Source organism: Cherax quadricarinatus, chromosome 19 (genome assembly GCF_038502225.1).
Source record: "Cherax quadricarinatus isolate ZL_2023a chromosome 19, ASM3850222v1, whole genome shotgun sequence".
NCBI lineage: Eukaryota > Metazoa > Arthropoda > Malacostraca > Decapoda > Parastacidae > Cherax > Cherax quadricarinatus.
In genome coordinates this window covers 35,643,214-35,666,774 of record NC_091310.1, presented here as the reverse complement: position 1 = coordinate 35,666,774, position 23,561 = coordinate 35,643,214, and positions in this window count along the sequence as shown.

Sequence of the window (23,561 nt, the reverse complement as noted above, 5' to 3'; positions counted from 1 at the left end):
GGGACCTGACCCTAGCACCGTCTTACAATGTTGCCCTTAAAAGCTTGTCCCACCTACCTTTTCACACTCGTCAACACTATATTGTATGGTAGGGTTATTATTGAAAGAATTAGAGGTAAGACAGAATGTAGAATTGCGGATGAGCAAGGAGGTTTCAGAGTGGGTAGGGGATGTGTAGATAGTGTTTACACTGAAGCATATATGTGAACAGTATTCGGATAAGAGTAGGGAAGTTTTTATTGCATTTATGGATTTAGAAAAGGCATATGATAGAGTGGATAGGGGAGCAATGTGGCAGATGTTGCAAGTATATGGAATAGGTGGTAAGTTACTAAATGCTGTAAAGAGTTTTTATGAGGATAGTGAGGCTCAGGTTAGGGTGTGTAGAAGAGAGGGAGAATACTTCCCGGTAAAAGTAGGTCTTAGACAGGGATGTGTAATGTCACCATGGTTGTTTAATATATTTATTGATGGGGTTGTAAAAGAAGTAAATGCTAGGGTGTTCGGGAGAGGGGTGGGATTAAATTATGGGGAATCAAATTCAAAATGGGAATTAACAGTTACTTTTTGCTGATGATACTGTGCTTATGGGAGATTCTAAAGAAAAATTGCAAAGGTTAGTGGATGAATCTGGGAATGTGTGTAAAGGTAGAAAGTTGAAAGTGAACATAGAAAAGAGTAAGGTGATGAGAGTATCAAATGATTTAGATAAAGAAAAAATGGATATCAAATTGGGGAGGAGGAGTATGGAAGAAGTGAATGTTTTCCGATATTTGGGAGTGAACAATAAAATGGTATAAAATACCGACAGGTTGTTAGGCAAGACACACATGCAACAGTTAGGTATCTTTATTTCGAAACGTTTCGCCTACACAGTAGGCTTCTTCAGTCGAGTACAGCAAAGTTGATAGAAGCAGAAGAGACTTGAAGACGATGTAATCAGTCAATCACCCTTGAAGTTTTGAGGCGGTCAGTCCCTCAGTCTGTAGAAGAGTATTGTTCCATAGTCTGGAACAATATGGAGTTGAAGTGATAGGATGGAGCCTTATATAGCGCCAGGAGGCGAGACGTAGGTCACTAGTAGAGGTCAGAATGTGGACGTTGAGAGGTCAGGTCCCTCTCAAATCCAGCCATTCTCACTAGTAGAGGTTGTTGAAGTTGAGTCCGAGTCTGTACCAAGATACCCTTGTGTTGCAGTGTCTGACAGAGTGAACAATAAAATTGTATAAAATACCGACAGGTTGTTAGGTAAGACATATATGCAACAGTTAGGTATCTATTTCGAAACGTTTCGCCTACACAGTAGGCTTCTTCAGTCGAGTACGTCTCGCCTCCTGGCGCTATATAAGGCTCCATCCTATTCAAATTCAAACTTTATTCTCTATAAGTATTACAATGCTGAGTTTACAGAATTTGGTTACTGTGTGGTTTACATGTAGTAAAATAATAATTACAGAGTGTACCACTAGAACACCTAGCATGGCTAGGCATTTCGGGCAGACTTATATTAAATCTTAGGTTTAAAATGTTACAAAATTATGAGATAAGTTAGTATTATGGCTAAGTGACTAAATACTAGTTGTGAGTTTAGCAATGTGAATGCTTTTGTTTTGGCACTATACATAGTTTCAGTATTGGAGTATAACAGGCCAACTTATGACTAGTTAATAAGATTCATTATTTTGAGACTGAGATTGATATTTCTGTTTATGGTCAAATGGGTGAGTGAATGTAAGTGTGAACCACCAGGTGGTATTCGTATTAGTTGACAGGGTGTATCAGGGAGATAAGATGTTTTCTGATGGTAGTTTTGAAGGTGATGAATGTGTCTGCAGTTTTGGAACTTTCAGGTAGGGTGTTCCAGATTTTAGGGCCTTTGACATGCATTGAATTTTTGTAAAGGTTTAGTCGGACACGGGGAATGCCATAGAGATGTTTGTGTCTGGTGTTGTGCCTGTGGGTTCTGTCACAACTATCAAGAAAGCGTTTTAGGTCAAGGTTAATATTGGAATTTAAGGTCCTGTAGATGTAGATTGCACAGTAGTAAGTGTGGATGTACTGAACAGGGAGTAAGTTTAGATCTATGAAGAGTGGGAGGGGGTGTGTTGCCAGGGATGGGATTTAGTGATTATTCTCACCAACTCCATATTGTTCCAGACTATGGAACAATACTCTTCTCCAGACTGAGGGACTGACCACCTCAAAACTTCAAGGGTGATGGACTGATTACATCGTCTTCAAGTCTCTTCTGCTTCTATCAACTTTGCTGTACTCGACTGAAGAAGCCTACTGTGTAGGCGAAACGTTTCGAAATAAAGATACCTAACTGTTGCATATGTGTCTTATCTAACATATTTGGGAGTTGACGTGTCAGCGGATGGTTTTATGAAGGATGAGGTTAATCATAGAATTGATGAAGGAAAAAAGGCGAGTGGTGCGTTGAGGTATATGTGGAGGAAAAAAATGTTATGTATGGAGGCAAAGAAGGGAATGTATGAAAGTATAGTAGTTCCAACACTCTTATATGGATGTGAAGCTTGGGTGGTAAATGAAGCAGCGAGGCGGCGGTTGGAGGCAGTGGAGATGTCCTGTTTAAGAGCAATGTGTGGTGTAAATATTATGCAGAAAATTCGGAGTGTGGAAATTAGGAGGTGTGGAGTTAATAAAAGTATTAGTCAGAGGGCTGAAGAGGGCTTGTTGATGTGGTTTGGTCATTTAGAGAGAATGGATCAAAGTAGAATGACATGGAGAGCGTATAAATCTGTAGGGGAAGGAAGGCGGGGTAGGGGTCGTCCTCGAAAAGGTTGGAGGGAGGGGGTAAAGGTGGTGTTGCGGGCGAGGGGCTTGGACTTCCAGCAAGCGTGCGTGAGCGTGTTAGATAGGAGTGAAAGGAGACAAATGGTATTTGGGACCTGACGATCTGTTGGAGTGTGAGCAGGGTAATATTTAGTGAAGGGATTCAGGGAAACCGGTTATTTTATATAACCGGACTTGAGTCCTGGAAATGGGAAGTACAATGCCTGCACTCTAAAGGAGGGGTTAGGGATATTGGCAGTTTGGAGAGATATATTGTGTATTTTTATACATATATACTTCTAAGCTGTTGTATTCTGAGCACCTCTGCAAAAAACAGTGATTATGTGTGAGGTGAAAGTGTTGAATGATTCAAGTATTTTCTTTTTGGGGATTTTCTTTCTCTTTGGGTCACCCTGCCTCGGTGGGAGACGGCCGAATTGTTGAAAAAAAAAATTATATATATGTATAAGACCACTTTATTAGGTATACCTTTCTAATACAATAATACAAGGTAGAGTGTCCCTTTGTCCCCAGAACAGCCTGTATCCTTGGTGTCATGGATTCAACAAAGTGCTGGAGTTGCTGCAGACTTGTCTGCTGTATACTTATGCTACGAATATTCTTTTCCTCTATACCCCAAAGGTTTACACTAAATTCATACCTTAGCATCTACATGTTGCAGCAGAAATCGCGATTTGTCAGACCTGGCGATGCTTTCCCAATCTTCAGCAGTAATCTTTTGGTGAGCCAGTGTCCACTGTAGCCTCAGACTCCTATTTTTAGCTGTGCAGCATAACCAGGTATGCTGTATCCCATCCACTTGAAGGTTAGACATGTTGTGCGTTCACGTAACACGTGATTATTTGAGTTACTTTCATGTTCCTGTCAGCCTGAACCAGTCTGGCCATTCTCCTCTAACCTCTCTCATTAACAAGGCTTTTTCATTCACAGAACTGGTGTTCAGTGAATATTTTGTTTTTCACAGCATTCTCTGTAAACACTAGAGACTGTTGTGCGTGAAAATACCAGAAGAGCAGCAGTTTCTGAGATACTCAAACCCCGTCTGTCTGGCAGTAAACCTTCCATGGTCAGTCACTTACATCACATTTCTTCCCAATTCTGATGTTCAGTCTGAACAATTGAACTTCATGACCATGTCTGCACGCGTTTAGACACTGAGGTGCTGCTACGTGATTGAATTGACCGATTAGATATTTGCATCAACGATAAAGTGTATACATGTACCTATAAAGTGGCCACTTAGTGCAGGTATGTATAATGTATAAACACACACACACACACACACACACACACACACACACACACACACACACACACACACACACACAAAAGGAACATTATTTGAAAAACAATAAGCACATCCTTGCCAGGTCCTTCAATAAAACCATCTGATAATCAATAAAATCGCTTGGCAAATAAAAATCCGCATTCAATATCCTATCATACCCAGGCACTTGTGTATGATCCACTAATATTCTCCCCTCTCCTTCCCCGCTCCCCTTCCATCTCCCCATTCCTCCTCCTCCCCCCCCTGCACCATCATCATCATCACAATCATCGTAGTCATCATTAAAATAAATTTCCATTGAGATTCGAACGCGACATTGTTTACATATACAAGGATCACCTCCCCCCTCGGCTCCCCTCCCCTCCCCACCCTTCCCCCTCCTCTCCATCCGTTACCCCCACCCCACCCGAGGGTAATGTACCAGCCCCCTCCCCCTCCCCCCCCGGGCCGCCCCCGCGCGGGCCAGGGAAATCATAATTAAAAGAGGCATCGATGCGCCCAATTCCCCAGGTGGTTGCGGGGGGAGGGGAAGTTCCACTTCCCCCTCTCCCCCCTTCCCCTTCGTCCCTTACCCCCTAACCAGGGGTGCCACAGAGTGTGTCTTTTTGGGCTGTGCCAGAGACAAAGATGATGGCAGTCAGCCAGACAAAATTCCATTGTTTTGGGAAGCGGAGTAGATATTTCCCCAGTGAGTTGTGCCAGACCTGGAGGAAGAGGAGGAAGAGGGGGAGAGGGGGAAGAGGGGGAGAGGAGGAAGAGCAGGAATAGGAGGAACAGGAGGAGGAAGAGGAAGACGAGGAAGACGAAGAGGAGGAAGAAGAGGATGAGGAGAAAGAAGAGAAGGATTTTAAAAGATAATGAGAAAGATAGTGTAAGATAATAGCGTTGAAGAAGAGGAAACATAGGAACGATAAACCAGTACGAAGATGAAGGAGAAATACTGTTATAAAACCAAGAACAGAGAACAAGAGAGACCAGGAAGAAGAGAGACCAGGAAGAAGAGAGACCAGGAAGAAGAGACCAAAAACAGTTTAGGTCTGGTTATGTTATGTAAGGTTAGGTTAGCTTAGATTAGGCTATGTTAGGTTAGTTTAGGTTATGTTAGGTTATGTTAGGTTAGCTTAGGTTAGCTTAGGTTATGTTAGGTTAGCTTAGGTTATGCAAGGTTAGGTTAGGTTAGCTTAGGTTATGCAAGGTTAGGTTAGGTTAGCTTAGGTTAGGTTAGGTTAGCTTAGCTTAGGTTATGCAAGGTTAGGTTAGGTTATGCAAGGTTAGGTTAGGATATTATGCAAGGTTAGGTTAGGTTAGGTTATGCAAGGTTAGGTTAGGTTAGGTTAGCTTAGGTTAGATTAATTTAGGTAAGATTCGTTTAGGTTCATTTAGGTAAGGTTAGTTTAGGTTCATTTAGGTAAGGTTAGTTTAGGTAAGGTTAGGCTAGGTTAGGTTAGGCTAGGTTAGGTTGGGTTAAAGAAGACTTACCAGGAAACAGAACAAATGTTTCGTGACGCTGGTCATGTGTCATGATGACTCGCCTCTGGAACTTTTGATCACATGACCGATACCTTCCACTGGCTCGGTGGTACATCCCTTTAAAAATTACATGTATGGTCAACAAATCCGTTAATGAATGTGTGAACATAAGAAAAACTGAGAGACGATATTATGTATATATATACAACCCCTTGTGTGTACCCTCCCGTACACCCCTTGTGTGTACCCTCCCGTACACCCCTTGTGTGTACCCTCCCATACACCCCTTAGTGTGTACCCTCCCATACCCCTTAGTGTGTACCCTCCCATACACCCCTTAGTGTGTACCCTCCCATACACCCCTTAGTGTGTACCCTCCCATACACCCCTTAGTGTGTACCCTCCCATACACCCCTTAGTGTGTACCCTCCCGTACACCCCTTAGTGTGTACCCTCCCGTACACCCCTTGTGTGTACCCTCCCGTACACCCCTTGTGTGTACCCTCCCGTACACCCCTTGTGTGTACCCTCCCGTACACCCCTTGTGTGTACCCTCCCGTACACCCCTTGTGTGTACCCTCCCGTACACCCCTTAGTGTGTACCCTCCCGTACACCCCTTAGTGTGTACCCTCCCGTACACCCCTTAGTGTGTACCCTCCCGTACACCCTTTAGTGTGTACCCTCCCATACACCCCTTAGTGTGTACCCTCCCGTACACCCCGTAGTGTGTACCCTCCCGTACACCCCGTAGTGTGTACCCTCCCATACACCCCGTAGTGTGTACCCTCCCGTACACCCCGTAATGTGTACCCTCCCGTACACCCCGTAGTGTGTACCCTCCCGTACACCCCGTAGTGTGTACCCTCCCGTACACCCCGTAGTGTGTACCCTCCCGTACACCCCGTAGTGTGTACCCTCCCGTACACCCCGTAGTGTGTACCCTCCCGTACACCCCGTAGTGTGTACCCTCCCGTACACCCCGTAGTGTGTACCCTCCCGTACACCCCATAGTGTGTACCCTCCCGTACACCCCGTAGTGTGTACCCTCCCGTACACCCCATAGTGTGTACCCTCCCGTACACCCCATAGTGTGTACCCTTTCGTACACCCCGTAGTGTGGATCCTATCCTTCACCCCCTAGTGTGAGCCCTATCCTTCACCCCCTAGTCCTAGTTTAACCCTGCACTCTTCCCCTTTGCTGGTGCGGAAAATTTACACTTCCCCCTTAAGACTCCCTTAGCCCTTTAACTACTGGAAGGACCTACTTCAATTTCCCCTTGTTTTCCAGTACCATTAACGGTACAGTGACCTCCCCTTCCTCTCCCCCTTACATTCATTCCCTTTAATTACTCCCTTTCCCCTTTGTAATGGACACCTTTACTCCTCCCTCCCCTCGTCTGCAAAGGGATAACTTCCTCATCTCGTCTTCAGAGGGATACCTCACTGTTTTCGTCTGCAAAGGGATACCTCTTCTCGTATCCAAAGGGATACCTCGCTCTTGTCCTCTGCAAAGGTATACCTCGCTCTTCTCGTCTGCCAAGGGATACCTCTCCCTTCTGCAAAGGAATGTCCCACTTTTCTCCTCTGCAAATGTATACCTTACTCTTCTCGTCTATAGAGGAATAGCTCCATCATCGTCTACATAGGAATATGTTCCTTATCTTCGTCTCCAGAGGTATACCTCCATCATCGTCTCCAGAAGGATACTTCCCTCTCTTGGTCTATATAGGGATACATCCCTCTCAGTCTCCAGAGGGGAAACCTCCCCCACTTCGTCTCCAGAGAGATAATTCCCTCTCTTCGTCTCCAGAGGGATGCCTCTTCACCATAGTCTGCAGAGGGATACCTCCATCATCATCGTCTCCAGAGGAATACCTCCCCTTCCACGTCTCCGGAGGAATACCATCCCTCTCCACTTCTCCAGAGGGCTATCTTCTTGCTCTTCATCTCCAGAGGTATACCTCCTCTCATCGTCTCCAGAAGGATACCTCCCCTCATCGTCTCCAGAAGGATACCTCCCCTCATCGTCTCCAGAGGGCTATCTCCCTCCTCTTCGTCTTCAAAGGGATACTACCCCCCTCTTCGTTCCCAGAGGGATACTCTCCCTCTTCTTCTCCAGCGGGATACCTCCTTTCTTCTTCTCCGGAGAGATACCTCCCGTCCTCCTCTAGAAAGATACTTCCCATCCTCGTCTCCAGAGGAATACCTCCATCCTCTTCGTCTCCAAAGGGATACCTCCCATTTCTTCGTCTCCAAAGGGATACTTCTCCCTTCTTCGTCTCCAGAAGGATACTTCCCCTTTCTTCGTCTCCAGAGGGATACCTCTCCTTTCTTCGTCTCCAGAGGGATACCTCTCCTTTCTTCGTCTCCAGAGGGATACCTTTCCTTTCGTCTCCAGAGGGATACCTCTCCTTTCTTCGTCTCCAGAGGGATACCTCTCCTTTCTTCGTCTCCAGAGGGATACGTCCACCCCTCCCTGTAATTATATTCCCGCCAGCAACTTTCCTCACCTTCGCACCTCTCCAGTAAAAGAGGGGGTCTGTCCTTCGCCCCCCATTCACCCCCTTCGACCTCTTCCCCCATCAGAATCCTCTCCATCTGCCCCCTCCCACCCCCAACTGCCCCATCCTCCCCCACTTCGCCTGGGGCAGAGAGGGTCGGTAATGAGCAACGCCAATGTTTTGTTCAACATAGTAGTGGAATGGGGGAGGGAGGGGGGGGAGGGGAGGAGTCCGGTACTTGTACACCCTTTTCCCCCCTCCCACCCCAACAACAGTAGCCTCCTCTCCCCCTCCCACCCCCACCAATAGTAGTAGTCTCTTCCCCCCTCCCACCCCCACCAACAGTAGTCTCCTCTTCCCCCCTCCCACCCCCACCAACAGTAGTCTCCTCTTCCCCCTCCCACCCCCAACAGTAGCCTCCTCTCCCCCTCCCACCCCCACCAATAGTAGTAGTCTCTTACCCCCTCCCACCCCCACCAACAGTAGTCTCCTCTTCCCCCCTCCCACCCCCACCAACAGTAGTCTCCTCTTCCCCCCTCCCACCCCCACCAACAGTAGTCTCCTCTTCCCCCTCCCACCCCCAACAGTAGCCTCCTCTTCCCCCTCCCACCTCCACCAACAGTAGCCTCCTCTTCCCCCTCCCACCTCCACCAACAGTAGCCTCCTCTTCCCCCTCCCACCCCCACCAACAGTAATCCCCAATAATAATCTTCATTAACGGTAATTCCCCAATAAAAGTAATCCTTAGCAGCAACTTTCACAAACGGAAGTCTCCAACAACAGAATTCAAATAACAGAAGTCTGTAAGAGCAGTAGTCTCCAACAACAGAAAATACCACAGGCAAACTCTACCAACAGAAGACACCACCAATAGAAAACACCACAAACAGAAGACACCAACAGAAGACACCAAACAGAAGACACCAGCAGAAGGCACCACCAACAGAAAACACCACGAACAGAAAACACCAACAGAAGACACCAAACAGAAGACACCAAACAGAAGACACCAGCAGCAGAAGGCACCACCAACAGAAAACAACACCAACAGAAAACACCACCAATAGATGACTTCACCAGCAGAAGACACCACCGACAATAGACACCAACAGAAGGCACCAACAAAAGACACTGAAAACAGAAGACACCACCAACAGAAGGCACCATCAATAGAAGACACTACCAACAGATGACAAAAACAGAAAACACCACCGACAGAAAGCACCACCAATAAGAACCAAGAACAGAAGGCACCACCAACAGAAGGCACCACCAACAGAAGGCACCACCAACGGTAAGACGAAGAATGAGGGGAGACATGATCGAAGTGTACAAGTGGAAGATGGGTATTAACAAGGCGGATATAAATAAGGAATTGAGGATGTTTCTCCAAGAAAGAACCCGCAGTAATGGATTCAAAATAGATAAGTTTAGATTTAGAGAGGATATAGGAAAGTATTGGTTTGGAAATAGGATAGTTGTTGAGTGGAACAGTCTGCCTAGTAGGGTTATTGAAGCTAAAACCTTGGGTAGTTTCAAATTTAGGTTGGATAAATACAAGAGTGAGAGGGGTTGGATTTAAGTGGGACTTGCACATGAGTAAATAGAATTATCAAAGCTTATTGTATGGGTAGCGTTGTAAATTGGGTTGGGCAAATGTTTTGTTAGTGGGATGGATTGTGAAGGACCTGCCTAGTATGGGCCAACAGGCCTGCTGCAGTGTTCCTCCTTTCTTATGAAGACACCACCAACAGAAGGCACCACTAAGAGGAGTCCCAACAAGTGTGATGGACTAGGAATGACCACATCAACCAGGCACTCGTTGCCACCAGTATAATGACCACACCATCAACCAGGTACTCGGTACCACCAGTATAATGACCACACCATCAACCAGGTACTCGTTGCCACCAGTATAATGACCACACCATCAACCAGGTACTCGGTACCACCAGTATAATGACCACACCATCAACCAGGTACTCGGTGCCACCAGTATAATGACCACACCATCAACCAGGTACTCGGTACCACCAGTATAATGACCACACCATCAACCAGGTACTCGGTGCCACCAGTATAATGACCACACCATCAACCAGGTACTCGGTACCACCAGTATAATGACCACACCATCAACCAGGTACTCGGTACCACCAGTATAATGACCACACCATCAACCAGGTACTCGGTGCCACCAGTATAATGACCACACCATCAACCAGGTACTCGGTACTACCAGTATAATGACCACACCATCAACCAGGTACTCGGTGCCACCAGTATAATGACCACACCATCAACCAGGTACTCGGTACCACCAGTATAATGACCACACCATCAACCAGGTACTCGGTGCCACCAATATAATGTTACTCATCGCTCAACATACGGGAAATACAATGATGAAATTAAGACATGTGCAACATCTGGGTATCTATTGTAGACGTTTCGCCATCCAGTGGCTTTATCAATACAAATTCCAGGACATAACTTGAAGATAGCAGAACTATGTACAGAAGATGAGGTAATCAGTCCCTCAACCTAGCAGTAGGTGCGAAGAGCACCGTAGTCGTGGAGATTCTGAAGCAGAAGCAAGGCGCCTGACGCTTATATACTAACGTCAGGTGGAAATAAGAAGCGTCAGGCGCCTTGCTTCTGCTTCAGAATCTCCACGTCTATGGTGCTCTTCGCACCTACTCCTAGGTTGAGGGACTGATTACCTCATCTTCTGTACATAGAACTACTGTCTTCAAGTTATGTCCTGGAATTTGTATTGATAAAGCCGAAGAAGGGCAACACTGATTACCTCATACTTCTACTCTCCTTACCCATTTCTACTTTGTATTGGACTGATGAAGCCACTGTGTGGCGAAACGTTTCTTCAATAAAGATTCCCATGTGTTGCATAAGTGTCTCAATTCTTCAACTTGTCGGTTTTCAAAACCATTCATCACATTGATAAAGCCACTGGATGGCGAAACGTCTACAATAAAGATACCCAGATGTTGCACATAGTGTCAATTTCATCTTGTCGGTATTGTATACCATTCTTGCACAACGGGAAATACAATGTTGCAGTATGTTGACAATGATGAATGTAAAAAAACTGTATGTTAAGAAATGTGGATTAGCTGTAGAAGAGAAAGAAGAAGAGGAAGAAGAAAATAGTGGGGAAAAAAAAGCAAAAAATAAAGAAGGGGCCAATTTTCAGAGTGGCAGACACGATGCAGCCAATGAGAAAAGGAGGAGGAGGAGGAGGGAGGGAGGGAGGGTGATGGTGTAGGGAGAATAGGAAGAAGAGTAGGGAGGGTGTAAGACAAAGCCAGGGAGGCATCAGTGATGGCTGACTCAGACATGAGAGATAGATGTGTTCCCCTTCACACAACTGATCGCAGAACTGTGTATTGAGATAACCTGAGTGCGGCCAACCATTCATCACAGACTCTGATCGACAATTGGCAATCAGTAAGCGTCGGAGAGACGCGTTTTGTTTTCTGATCCGCTTGGCTGTTTGTGGTGGTCAGTCTAAGGAACTGACCACCTCAAAACTTCTACTTCAAGACAGAGGGACTGACCACCTCAAAACTAATCAGTCCATCAATCTTGAAAAGAAAAGATCATATACTTTATCCTTTTCAAGTTTGGTGGACTAATTACATCGAGTCCAGGCTGAGGGACTGATTACCTCAATCTCCTTATCGTCACTGTTCCTCTATGTATTGGACTGATGAAGCCACTGTGTGGCAAAACATTTGTCTAATTTATCAACTTGTCGGTTCTCTGTACCATTTATCTACATTCAGATAAATTAAGTCTTCTCACTAAAGGACTAACCTCCGTATTTCTAGGACCAGCGACTGGTTACCTCAAAATGATCTCCCTTCGCATCTATCCCCGGTGTTATAATCGCCTGTTTTCGACTGAAGAGGGCTGCTGCACAGTCGAAACGTCTCGACAATAAAGACACCTAAGTGTTACACGTGTGTTTACTCGTCATCTTGTCGGTGTTGTTGTCTACTGTTTATACAATACATGTCTCACTAACCCACCGGAGTTCTACGACAGAGTAACATGACTGAGGCAGCAAAGAAGCTGGAAGACTATGTTCTTACAGAGCAAGACGGCAGCTGGCACTGTACTTCATCAGTCACACACTAGTGCTGCAGCAGCAGCAGCAGCAGCAGCAGACAGGGACAACAGGCAAGCACTCCACTAAACAAAGATCACACAAAAATGCAAATATGTATAAACTAAATGAAGGTTGTGTCAGGCAACTGGTGGAATTTAACCTTGGAAAACTGTCCTGTTGTGTAAATATGACCCTGAGGTCAAATTTGATGACCTGCCGTACCCCAGGCGCTGCCTCACACCCATGGGTCCCCAGCGCCTCCCCATAAACGTAAAATTAAGAGAAATGGGGGGGAAAGAGGAAAGAGACAGCTGGAAGGATATAACAAGAGAAAGATAGAAAGTCATTACAAAGTTACTCAGGCATTATCTAAAAATTCACACACACACACACACACACACACACACACACACACACACACACACACACACACACACACACACACACACACCATCTACAAGACAGAGAGAGCACCTCACAGCAGGTCCACTCCCCTACCGACCTGTTATAATGATCCCAGCATGTCTCTTCACCTGCCCCGGGCTCCCCTTAGGTGAACATTCCTCCCCTGACGATTTTTATCAAGTCCCTGACCCAGACTAGGTGAAGCAGCACCCTGGGGCGTTGAGGTGAGTCTCCTGGCCAACGCTGGGGAAGTGGACGGTGGCAGGAGGAAGTAGATGGTGGCTGGGGGAAGTAGATGGTGGCTGGGGGAAGTAGATGGTGGCTGGGGGGAAGTAGATGGTGGCTAGGAGAAGTAGATGGTGGCTGGGGGGAAGTAGATGGTGGCTGGGGGGAAGTAGATGGTGGCTGGGGGGAAGTAGATGGTGGCTGGGGGGAAGTAGATGGTGGCTGGGGGGAAGTAGATGGTGGCTGGGGGGAAGTAGATGGTGGCTAGGAGAAGTAGATGGTGGCTAGGAGAAGTAGATGGTGGCTAGGAGAAGTAGATGGTGGCTAGGAGAAGTAGATGGAAGCTGGGGGGGGGGGAGAGTGCATTTGACTGGATGATTGTGGTATATATCGGAGATACTGGTTGACTGACAGGTAGATGGTGGTTGATCGTGGTAGAATAGAAACTAGGTGACTGTGTCAGAGGAGATAATTGATGGATTGTCGTAAACAGCGGGGGAAGATGTTGGTTGACCTGTGGATAGTGGTAGCTGAGTCACGATGTTAGTTGACTGGCTGGTAGTTGAAAGTAGAGGCATGACCGCGCTGGATGACAGCGCACGTAGCTGTCAGTGCTTGCCGGTGAAGGAAGTGCCTGTCTATCTGCACTATATAGAAATAGAAATGGTTTAAAAAACTCTGACAGCCATTTGAAAAAACTGGTCCTGGAAACTTAACTAAGCAAGAATTATCTAGAAAGCCCTGATGGCCAAGCCAAAATAATCTAGAAATTCTAATGCCAAAATTATCTAGAAACGGTAATAATCAAGCCAAAATTGTCTAGAAGCTTTGCTAGCCAAGACAAAATAATCTAGAAAACGCTACTAGGCAAGAGAAAAATATCTAGAAAAGTAGAAGTTGATATGTGTGAGTGTTGAGGGAGGAGCTGACTGTCTTCCTAGAGGACACTTGATAATTTAGACACGTGTGGAACACTTGGGTATCTTGACTGTGGAAACGTTTCGCAGCAACAAAGTAGCTTCATCTGTTCAATACAGAGAAGAAGCGTGAAGATCAGAAGGAGATTGAGGTAATCAGTCCCTCAGCCTGGAGTCGACGTAATCGACTGTGAGCAATCTCCCGAATCATCTGCCCAGTGTGAAAGACAGTGCTCCCTTCCCACACTGACATCCGTTGTTCCATGGCTCCTTGACTGTAAGGTGCCTTACTTCGATGACTGGCTGGGATACTCCCCGATGACTGACCAGGATACTCAAAACATGCGAGCCGCTAAGGGAAGGATATCAGTCCACTCCCAGGGCTGGAGGATGACACCCAGGAATCCTGGAGGAGCTTACCTCATGAAACCCTGAAGGATGTGTGTTAGACACATTTTTTAGAAGGTTGAAGGGTGTCCTAAAGCGGCAGGGACGACCTGTGTTGTGGTCATGGTGTGAGAGAGGGCTGCCAGTGTACTTTAAGGACCAGTATTGTAGATACAATGAAAGGACTTCTTAGAAAGAAGGAACTGACTAGGTATAGTGATGTGACTGGCTGTAGCCAATAGATACTTGATGGTTTAAAACTAAGGACAACTGGTTGACTAGTAGCAACAGTAGCAGCAGCAGCAGCAACAGAAGTAGCCACAGTAGCAATAGTACCAGAAACAGTAACAGCAGCAGCAACAGCAGTGATAATTACCATCACAACCTTCAACTTACCCTTCCATACCAATGCACAAGTTACAATACAAGATAGTTTTACTCTAATCCCAGTGGAGCGGAGAGAGCCTTCCGCTACTCTTTCCCCCACCTACCTATTTAAAACAGAAGCAGCTGTAGTGGGCTGTCAGTCCTCAGCAGACAGCAGCCTCGGTATGATATACAAAAAATAAAAACCGTCTGATCTCTGATTGTGACTGTTATTTCTCTCTCTCTCTCCACATCATCTCCAATACCCCCGCTCTTCTCTCCCCACCATGTTAATGTCCTCTCGTCTCCTCTCTCCCTCACATCTCCCACACTCCCGCTGTGCTCTCCCCACCCCTGGAACAACTCCCCAGTACAGCAAGCAGTGACTCTGCCCAGAATAACGTCTTTGTTGCAGTCTTGCCCAGGGTTATTGTCACAAAAATGAGAATCGTTTGTGATTTTTAGTCCAGGACGAAGGAAATTATACGATCCAAACTCTTCGCTCACACCTGCCAGAAAGTTTCGCTCAGAGTAGGGGAGGGGGTGAAAGGGAGAATGAAAAGGGGTGAAAGGGAGGGAAGGGGTTCTGGAGGGGGGAAGGGAGGAAAGGGGGAGGTTGAAGTGATGTGTGTGTTAATTTTATGGTACTGAAAGAGGAAGATTACTCTCCCCTTCCCCCCCTCCTGCTGCTGCTCCTCTCCCTCTCCCCCCAACCCCAACTAAAAGGACGAACGAAGCACTCTGGAAAATATAGGAGGTGATCCAATGAAAGCCCTTTTAATTACAACACATGAGTTCCCCCTACCCTTTATATATATATATATATATATATATATATATATATATATATATATATATATATATATATATAATATAAAATACAGTCGGAAACAGGCGATCCTAACAATGCAGAACAAGCACACGGGGATGGAAATCTTTAGCTCTGGATCTCTCACACTCTGGTGCGTCGTCAGGAGCTATGTCATGTTGCGACATAGCAACAGACGGGAGAGAAAGTTATATTACTTATCCTTTACATTCCTGGTTAGGTTAATTTTTCACTGTGGTGACGCACACTGCCACTCATGAACGTATCAGTCCGACTGTTGGTGCACCCATATGTTCCTTTATTAGTGACCATCATGTGTCAACATAATCATACTTCCCCCCCCCTTCCTCTTGGCCTTAAGGACATGCTTTTTTTGAGTCCGTGTTCGACGGACTTGAGGTAAGGACGTAGTGTCCAGAAGCTTTTCTTGGGGAGCAACATGTGTGTGTGTGTGTGTGTGTGTGTGTGTGTGTGTGTGTGTGTGTGTGTGTGTGTGTGTGTGTGTGTGTGTGTGTGTGTGTGTGTGTGTGTAAAGCGGTTTGAACATTAAAATGGTATAAAATACCGACAGGTTGTTAGGTAAGACACATATGCAACAGTTAGGCATCTTTATTTCGAAACGTTTCGCCCACACAGTAGGCTTCTTCAGTCGAGTACAGAAAAGTTGATAGAAGCAGAAGAAACTTGAAGACGATGTAATCAGTCCATCACCCTTAAAGTTTTGAGGTGGTCAGTCCCTCAGTCTGGAGAAGAACATTGTTCCATAGTATGAAACAATATTGTTCCAGACTATGACTATGGAACAATGCTCTTCTCCAGACTGAGGGACTGACCACCTCAAAACTTAAAGCGGTTTACACACAGGGCGACACTTAACCTTCCGGAAGTCCACACAAATTGCTGCTGAAGTTAGTTAAATAGCGCCTGCTCTCTCTCTCTCTCTCTCTCTCTCTCTCTCTTCCCGTCTCCGTATGTCTGTGTCTCTCTATGTCTCTCTGTCATCTACTTCACATACAATATCACAAACAATTTTTATCAACGAAGCAAACAACGAAGCAAACAACGAAGCAAACAAACGTCAGGAAAAACTCATCAACAATAAACAAAAGAGAGTTAACAAAAGAGAGCAAAGTGAAAAACAACAACAAGCGTAACAGCAACAATAATCTAAAAAAAAAAAGAAAAAAGAAAAGCGCGCCAACTCGGCAACAAAAATAGTCCCCCTCCTTCCCCCTCTCAAAAAAAAAAAAAAAGCGCACTTAATAACAAATACAACAATAACAATTTGACTTATTATTGTGATTATTATTATTATTATAGTAGTATATTATATTTATTATTCTATTAGTAGTATACGTAATATACCATAATTATACTATTAACTATATTATTAGTAGTATATTATTATTACTTATTTTTATTATATGAAGGTAATTATGCCGTAACTGAGGAAATGAGGAACAGGAGAGAATAAGAGTTGATCCAAGTGGAGGGAAGCTTCAATTCCCTGGATCAGGAGCCCTTCACCAGCGTCAAGGCGCCTCCCTTGAAGGCGACGAGATTTAAATAGGAAAAAAAAGCGCGCGAACGGGAATTTTCAAAAAAAGGGCGCGAACGGGAATTTTTAAAAAAGGGCGCGAACGGGAATTTAAAAAAAATGCGCGGGCACTCTGCAACAATAACAATTGTGGAGCTGGCGCACTCTGAGTTAAGAGTGCACTCCACTCTCCAGCACACAACCTCTCCAGTGATTGATGAGTGTGTGTGTGTGTCTCAGAGAGAGAGAGAGAGAGAGAGAGAGAGAGAGAGAGAGAGAGAGAGAGAGAGACACACACACACACACACACACACACACACACACACACACACACACACACACACACAATCGTAAGTCAGGGGAGGCGCGCGGCGGTCCAAAATGAAGGAGACAAAGTTGGTCTTGTTGAACAAAAGGTAACCTGCGTCCAAGTATAAAATAGCAATCATGGCAAGATGAGGCCCAGATTGGACTTTTTTTTCCCGTCCCCCCCCCCTCTCTCTCTCTCTCTAAGACTGTTTTCCATTACTCAGCCTCGATTTCATATGTTTTGGGACCAAACATTGTCAGCGCTTCTCCAGGAATTTATACATATACATACATATATATATATATATATATATATATATATATATATATATATATATATAATGTCGTGCCGAATAGGCAGAACTTGCGATCTTGGCTTAAATAGCAACGTTCATCTTGCCATATAGGACAAGTGAAAATTTGTGTATGCAATAATTTCGCCAAAATCATTCTGAACCTAACGAAAAAACTATATTTCACTGTGTTTATTTAGTATTAAATTATTATAAACAAATCTAAAATATATTTAGCTGGATTAGGCTGAAATAAATTGCTCTTATTATAAGGTTAGGTAAGTTTTCTAAGATTCTTTTGGTACAAAATTAAAAATTTTTACATTAACATTAATGAAAAAAATATATCTTTAAACATATAAAAGAAAATTTCAGAAAGGACTTAATTTTAAATGAGTTCTTGCTAATTGACCAGTTTTACATATTCGGCACGACAATATATATATATATATATATATATATATATATATATATATATATATATATATATATAGATATATATGAATGCACTAAGATCACAGTAAACAGGTGATTTCAGAATATGCAAAACAACCACTGTGAAAGAATAGAGAAGTTGCAAGCGCTTTCGTGACTACTCACATTATCAAGGAACAATGTGAGTAGTCACGAAAGCGCTTGCAACTTCTCTATTCTTTCACAGTGGTTGTTTTGCATATGATATATTATATATATATATATATATATATATATATATATATATATATATATATATATATATATATATATATATATATATATATATATATATATATATATATATAACTTGAGTGGAGCAGTACACTTACTGCAGCACTGGTAGGTTCATATTTTTTAACATAAGAATCGAGGAACACTGCAGTAGGCCTACTCGCCCAACACATTTTCAGTGCTACGCAAGGAATAAGCAAGTCCCAGCACATCCAACCCCTCTCACCCCATGTACCTTATTTTCCGTCATATAAGACGCACGACAATATGAGACGTATAACATGATGTTTGCAACCAGTTGCAACGTAACGTTAGTAAACAACTGCTAAAGTGTAACCCAAAGACTTCCCTTGACCCTGACTGAGCATATAAGGCGCAGGCTAATTTTTCCAAGGCTTTTTGTGGGATACAAAACGCGCCTTATATGCCGGAAAATACGGTATTTATTTATCTGGTGTTGGTGTTGTGGTAATGGTTATTGTGGTGGTAATGGTTATTGTGGTTGTGATTGTTATTGTGGTGGTGATTGTTATTGTGGTGGTGATTGTTAGTGGTGGTGATGGTTGTTATTGTGGCGAGGGTTATGGTGGTCATGGGTGTTATGGTGATGGGTATGGTGATGGTTCTTGTAGTGATGACTATGGTGATGGTTCTTGTAGTGATGACTATGGTGATGGTTATGGTGGTGGCTGATAGTTGTGGTGATGGTAGTCATGGTGATGGTGGTAGTGATCCTGGTGAGGTAGGTGTGTGTGTGTGTGTGTGTGTGTGTGTGTGTGTGTGTGTGTGTGTGTGTGTGTGTGTTGTGAGTTGGGAGGGGGGGGGTGACAGCAAGGGTCTAGAGGCAGCAGCTGTTGAATTGGCTCTTCTGGTCTATGATTGCTGTCCCTTCCCCCACCATTCCCTCACCCCCCGTCCCACCCATTCCTCCCTCATCCCTAACCATTTCTCTCCATTCCCCCATCACCCCCATCCATTCCTCCATCACCCTCCCCATATCTCTCACCCATTCCATCGCTCCCACGCACATTGAAGGTACCTGAGAGTCTGTTCTAATAATCTGCACACTACCATAACATACCCGAGCCAGAGATATGGGAGACAATGTACAGCAAACTCAGTGAAAAGCAGGGGCGCCTTGAGCACAGTAAGAGCACACTGCTGGAACACCGCTGGAACGCTGCTGGAACACTGCTGGAACACTAAATACGCTACTTAACAACGACTTCTCAACCCCAGGGACTAATCCTGCCAGCAGAATCCCAAGCTCCACTGCTCAGGTTAGTGATTACTTGAGTGACAGCTGCCAGGCTCCCTCTACCTGCCCCCAACAACTCATTCAAAGGTAATAAAAAGTAATAATAAAAGTACTCAGAATCAAGGTAGGTAATAAAGCGAGTCGAAGAATTAGACGCATGTGCAACATCTGCGTATCTTTGTAGACGCCATTCAGTGGCTTTGTCAGTACGAATTCAGGGACACAATTGGAAGACTGCAGAACTACATACAAAGGACGACTATTCCACCACTCATAAGAGAACTGCTCATGTGTTAACACCTTTCATTACAATTCCGTTTAATAAATCTCTTCAATTTTCTTTGCCAAAAAAAATACTTAAGCTTGCGCGAGTTACCACAGTCCTTAAAGGTGGAGACCCACCCGACTGATACTGACAATTACAGAACAATCTCTGACTTGTCTTTATGACCGGAAATCTATGAAAAGGTAATATGTTAGCGAATTTATGCATTTATCACTATGCATGATACTCTTAACTATTGTCACTTTGGTTCCAGGTCAGGAAATAGTAGTTATGATGCTAGACTCCGTTCAGCTCTAGAAAATAATGAATATCCACTGGGTCTCTTTATTGGTCTAAGAAAAGGTTGTGACACTGACGGCTCTAAGGGAACTTGAGCTAGAGTTCGTCACTGCCATGCTAGCGGGGGATTCGTCTGTAAAAACTTGCATTTGTGGTCACAGTGGTGCCTATGCTAACCTTCCTATGGTGTAGAAATATACCTAGTTGGATGAATCTGAAGCTAGCTGGCCTAGTGGCTAACGCGACGGTCTGGAGTTTTGAGACTATGACCGCGGGTCCAAATCCCACCCGTGGTATAGTGTGACTGTAGATTATATTAAAGATAGACCCGATTTGAACTATATATTTCTTTGAAATTGGGTCCATCTCTTTGAAATACCCGCATCTTGCTGTTGAAACTAGAACATTATGTAATCAGAACTCATGATCTTTCATAAAGTTCAATCTTACAGACAGACGATAGCATGAAACTGTCAGTAACACTATCACCATAGGAGTGCCACTGGGTCGCGTCCTTGGCCCATTATTTTTTTCTCATCTGTCTGACTTATCAAATGTTTCCCAGGAACTTAAACCAATCCTGTTTACACAACATTCGTCACATCTAAACCTGACCCAACCATTTTTCACCACCCAGTGAAGATCCATCTCGTAAACATTTCTTCCTGGCTGACCAACAAGCTTACTCTCAATACAGACAAGATCTTCTACGTGTTTTTTTAGGAATAAAAATAAACTTTGTGCAAAAACAAATAATTGTCGCATAGTAAGGCAAGATGAGGGAAAATTCTTGTGTATTCATTTTAACTTGAAATTCAACACTCGCATTCTACATGAAGAAAATTTGCAAAATTGTGGACAAAATTAAGTCTTCGAAGGTGATGGACTGATTACATCGTCTTTACATCTATTACTTCTGCTGCCTCCTCTGTATTCGACTGAAGATGCCTGCTGCGTAGGCGAAACGTTTCGGAATAAGAATTCCTAACTGTTGCACATGTATCTTACCAAAAAGACTTCTTTGCTCCACAAGCAACATTAACTCTGTACTACTCACTGTACTTGTGCTGGACGAGCCACAACAGATCACCTAAAATCTAGTGTTGCCCAAGACAAATCAGCTGTTAAAATAATCACCCAATCAGGTTCCAGACACACACACACACACACACACACACACACATACACACACACACAAGCCTCGACTTACCTTACAAACAGTACATCCACCGCTGAACATTCAACATACAGGCCACTTACTACCAACTTCAACCCTGAGCTCCGACTTTTACCGCAGAGCTGCAACCACACACACACAATTCAATAAAAAAATAATACCTCTTCAATTTACCACGTCTACGATTCAACCCATCTAAAAAAAAAATCCATGTCAATAAAGACAATAATGTAGAACTTTCTCAAAATAAATAGTTCCCAACCCCGTCACAGGCTTAAAAAAAAAAATTAAAAACATCTCCATTAAATCTAAATTCTGCATAGACCAGTAATGTTAAAACCCAACTCATCAACATCGAAAATTCTATCCACATCATATTAACATTCCTATTATCGTTCGCAGTACCATCAACATACATTAACACGTGTAATATCCAGTACAAACATTGTCTTCCCCCCTCCCCCCCAAAAAAAAAAAAAATCCCAAAAAATCTCATTATCATAAACCATATTGTTAATGTCAAAAAAATATTGAATTATAACATTCTCGTAAACCAACTTTATATAATCCTTCAGTGATTATTAGTTCATTTTAAGGCTGACAGAAATATTCTGTAAAGTAAAAGGACACAAGTGCAACTAATGTGTCCTTTTACTTTACATATTGTCGGTAATTCTACCAGAAATATTCTGGCAGTAATGATAAGTCATCTTGTATTAGTTGTATATTGTACTTTTTAGAAATAATTATATTATTATAGCTTTTAATGTTATTATAGTTCTTATTATACATATTATTAATACTGTTATTATTATAATTATTACTAATGCTATTATAATTATTACTGATATTATTAATGCTATTTTTATTATTGATGTTTTTTATAATTATTATTACTAATACTATTATTATAGCTCTCATTATTATTATTTTTATATTGATTTTTTATATTACTAATACTATTATTATAGTTATTAGTGTTATTATAATTGCTATTAATACATTGTAGGTCACAATAAGAGAGCACTGTATCAACATTCCCGGGCCCAGACTAACATACTAACACAAGGGTCAGAAATATTGCTGGGACGGGTGTTGAAGTCTTCCAGGATGAAACTGACGATGTATATCGTCCATGTGCCAGATCAACCACTAGACTGACACCATGCCTAACCCTTCTAGGGTAGGGTAGGTGCCTGAGCCCGAGCCTTTAGCTCATAAGACTGTCATTCCCATTTGCCTCCTTGGATCGGGGATGGCAGACCAGAGAGGCCTAGCTTGTGGCTAGGCCTGGGGACAGTTGGTCCCAAAGATGAGGAGGTACTTGTGCCTCCTCCCATGGGAGACTTAGGTCTCAGACACTCCCTAAAGAGGGAGCCAAGGCCGGGCTACCACTTGGAAAAGGCCCGGGCCGGGAGAATACCGGCTAATCTTCAATAATAATAAGATCAACCAGGCTGTGATGAATATGTGGGCCAGTAGCAACAGCCTGGTTGACCAGGCAAGCACCACAGAAGCTTGGCCCAGGGCCACCAGTAATAGTCTGGTTGACCAGATAAGAAAGGCCAAGGTTGCCAGTAGGAACAGCCTGGTTGATCAGGGAGGTAAACAAACCCAGACCAGCAGGTATTAAGGTAAACAAATACAGGTCACCTGGTAGTAAAACAAACGCAGACCAGCTGTAAGAAACCCAGACCAGCTATTAGGGAGGTAAACCCAGACCAGCTGTTAGGGAGGTAAACAAAGCCAGACCAGCTGTTAGGAAGGTAAACAAAGTCAGACCAGCTGTTAGGAAGGTAAACAAAGTCAGACCAGCTGTTAGGAAGGTAAACAAAGTTAGACCAGCTGTTAGGAAGGTAAACAAAGTTAGACCAGCTGTTAGGAAGGTAAACAAAGTTAGACCAGCTGTTAGGAAGGTAAACAGTGAGACCAGCTGTTAGGAAGGTAAACAAAGTCAGACCAGCTGTTAGGAAGGTAAACAAAGTTAGACCAGCTGTTAGGAAGGTAAACAAAGTCAGACCAGCTGTTAGGAAGGTAAACAGTCAGACCAGCTGTTAGGAAGGTAAACAGTGAGACCAGCTGTTAGGAAGGTAAACAAAGTCAGACCAGCTGTTAGGAAGGTAAACAAAGTCAGACCAGCTGTTAGGAAGGTAAACAAAGTCAGACCAGCTGTTAGGAAGGTAAACAAAGTCAGACCAGCTGTTAGGAAGGTAAACAAAGTCAGACCAGCTGTTAGGAAGGTAAACAAAGATAGACCAGCTGTTAGGAAGGTAAACAGACCAGCTGTTAGGAAGGTAAACAAAGTTAGACCAGCTGTTAGGAAGGTAAACAAAGTTAGACCAGCTGTTAGGAAGGTAAACAAAGTTAGACCAGCTG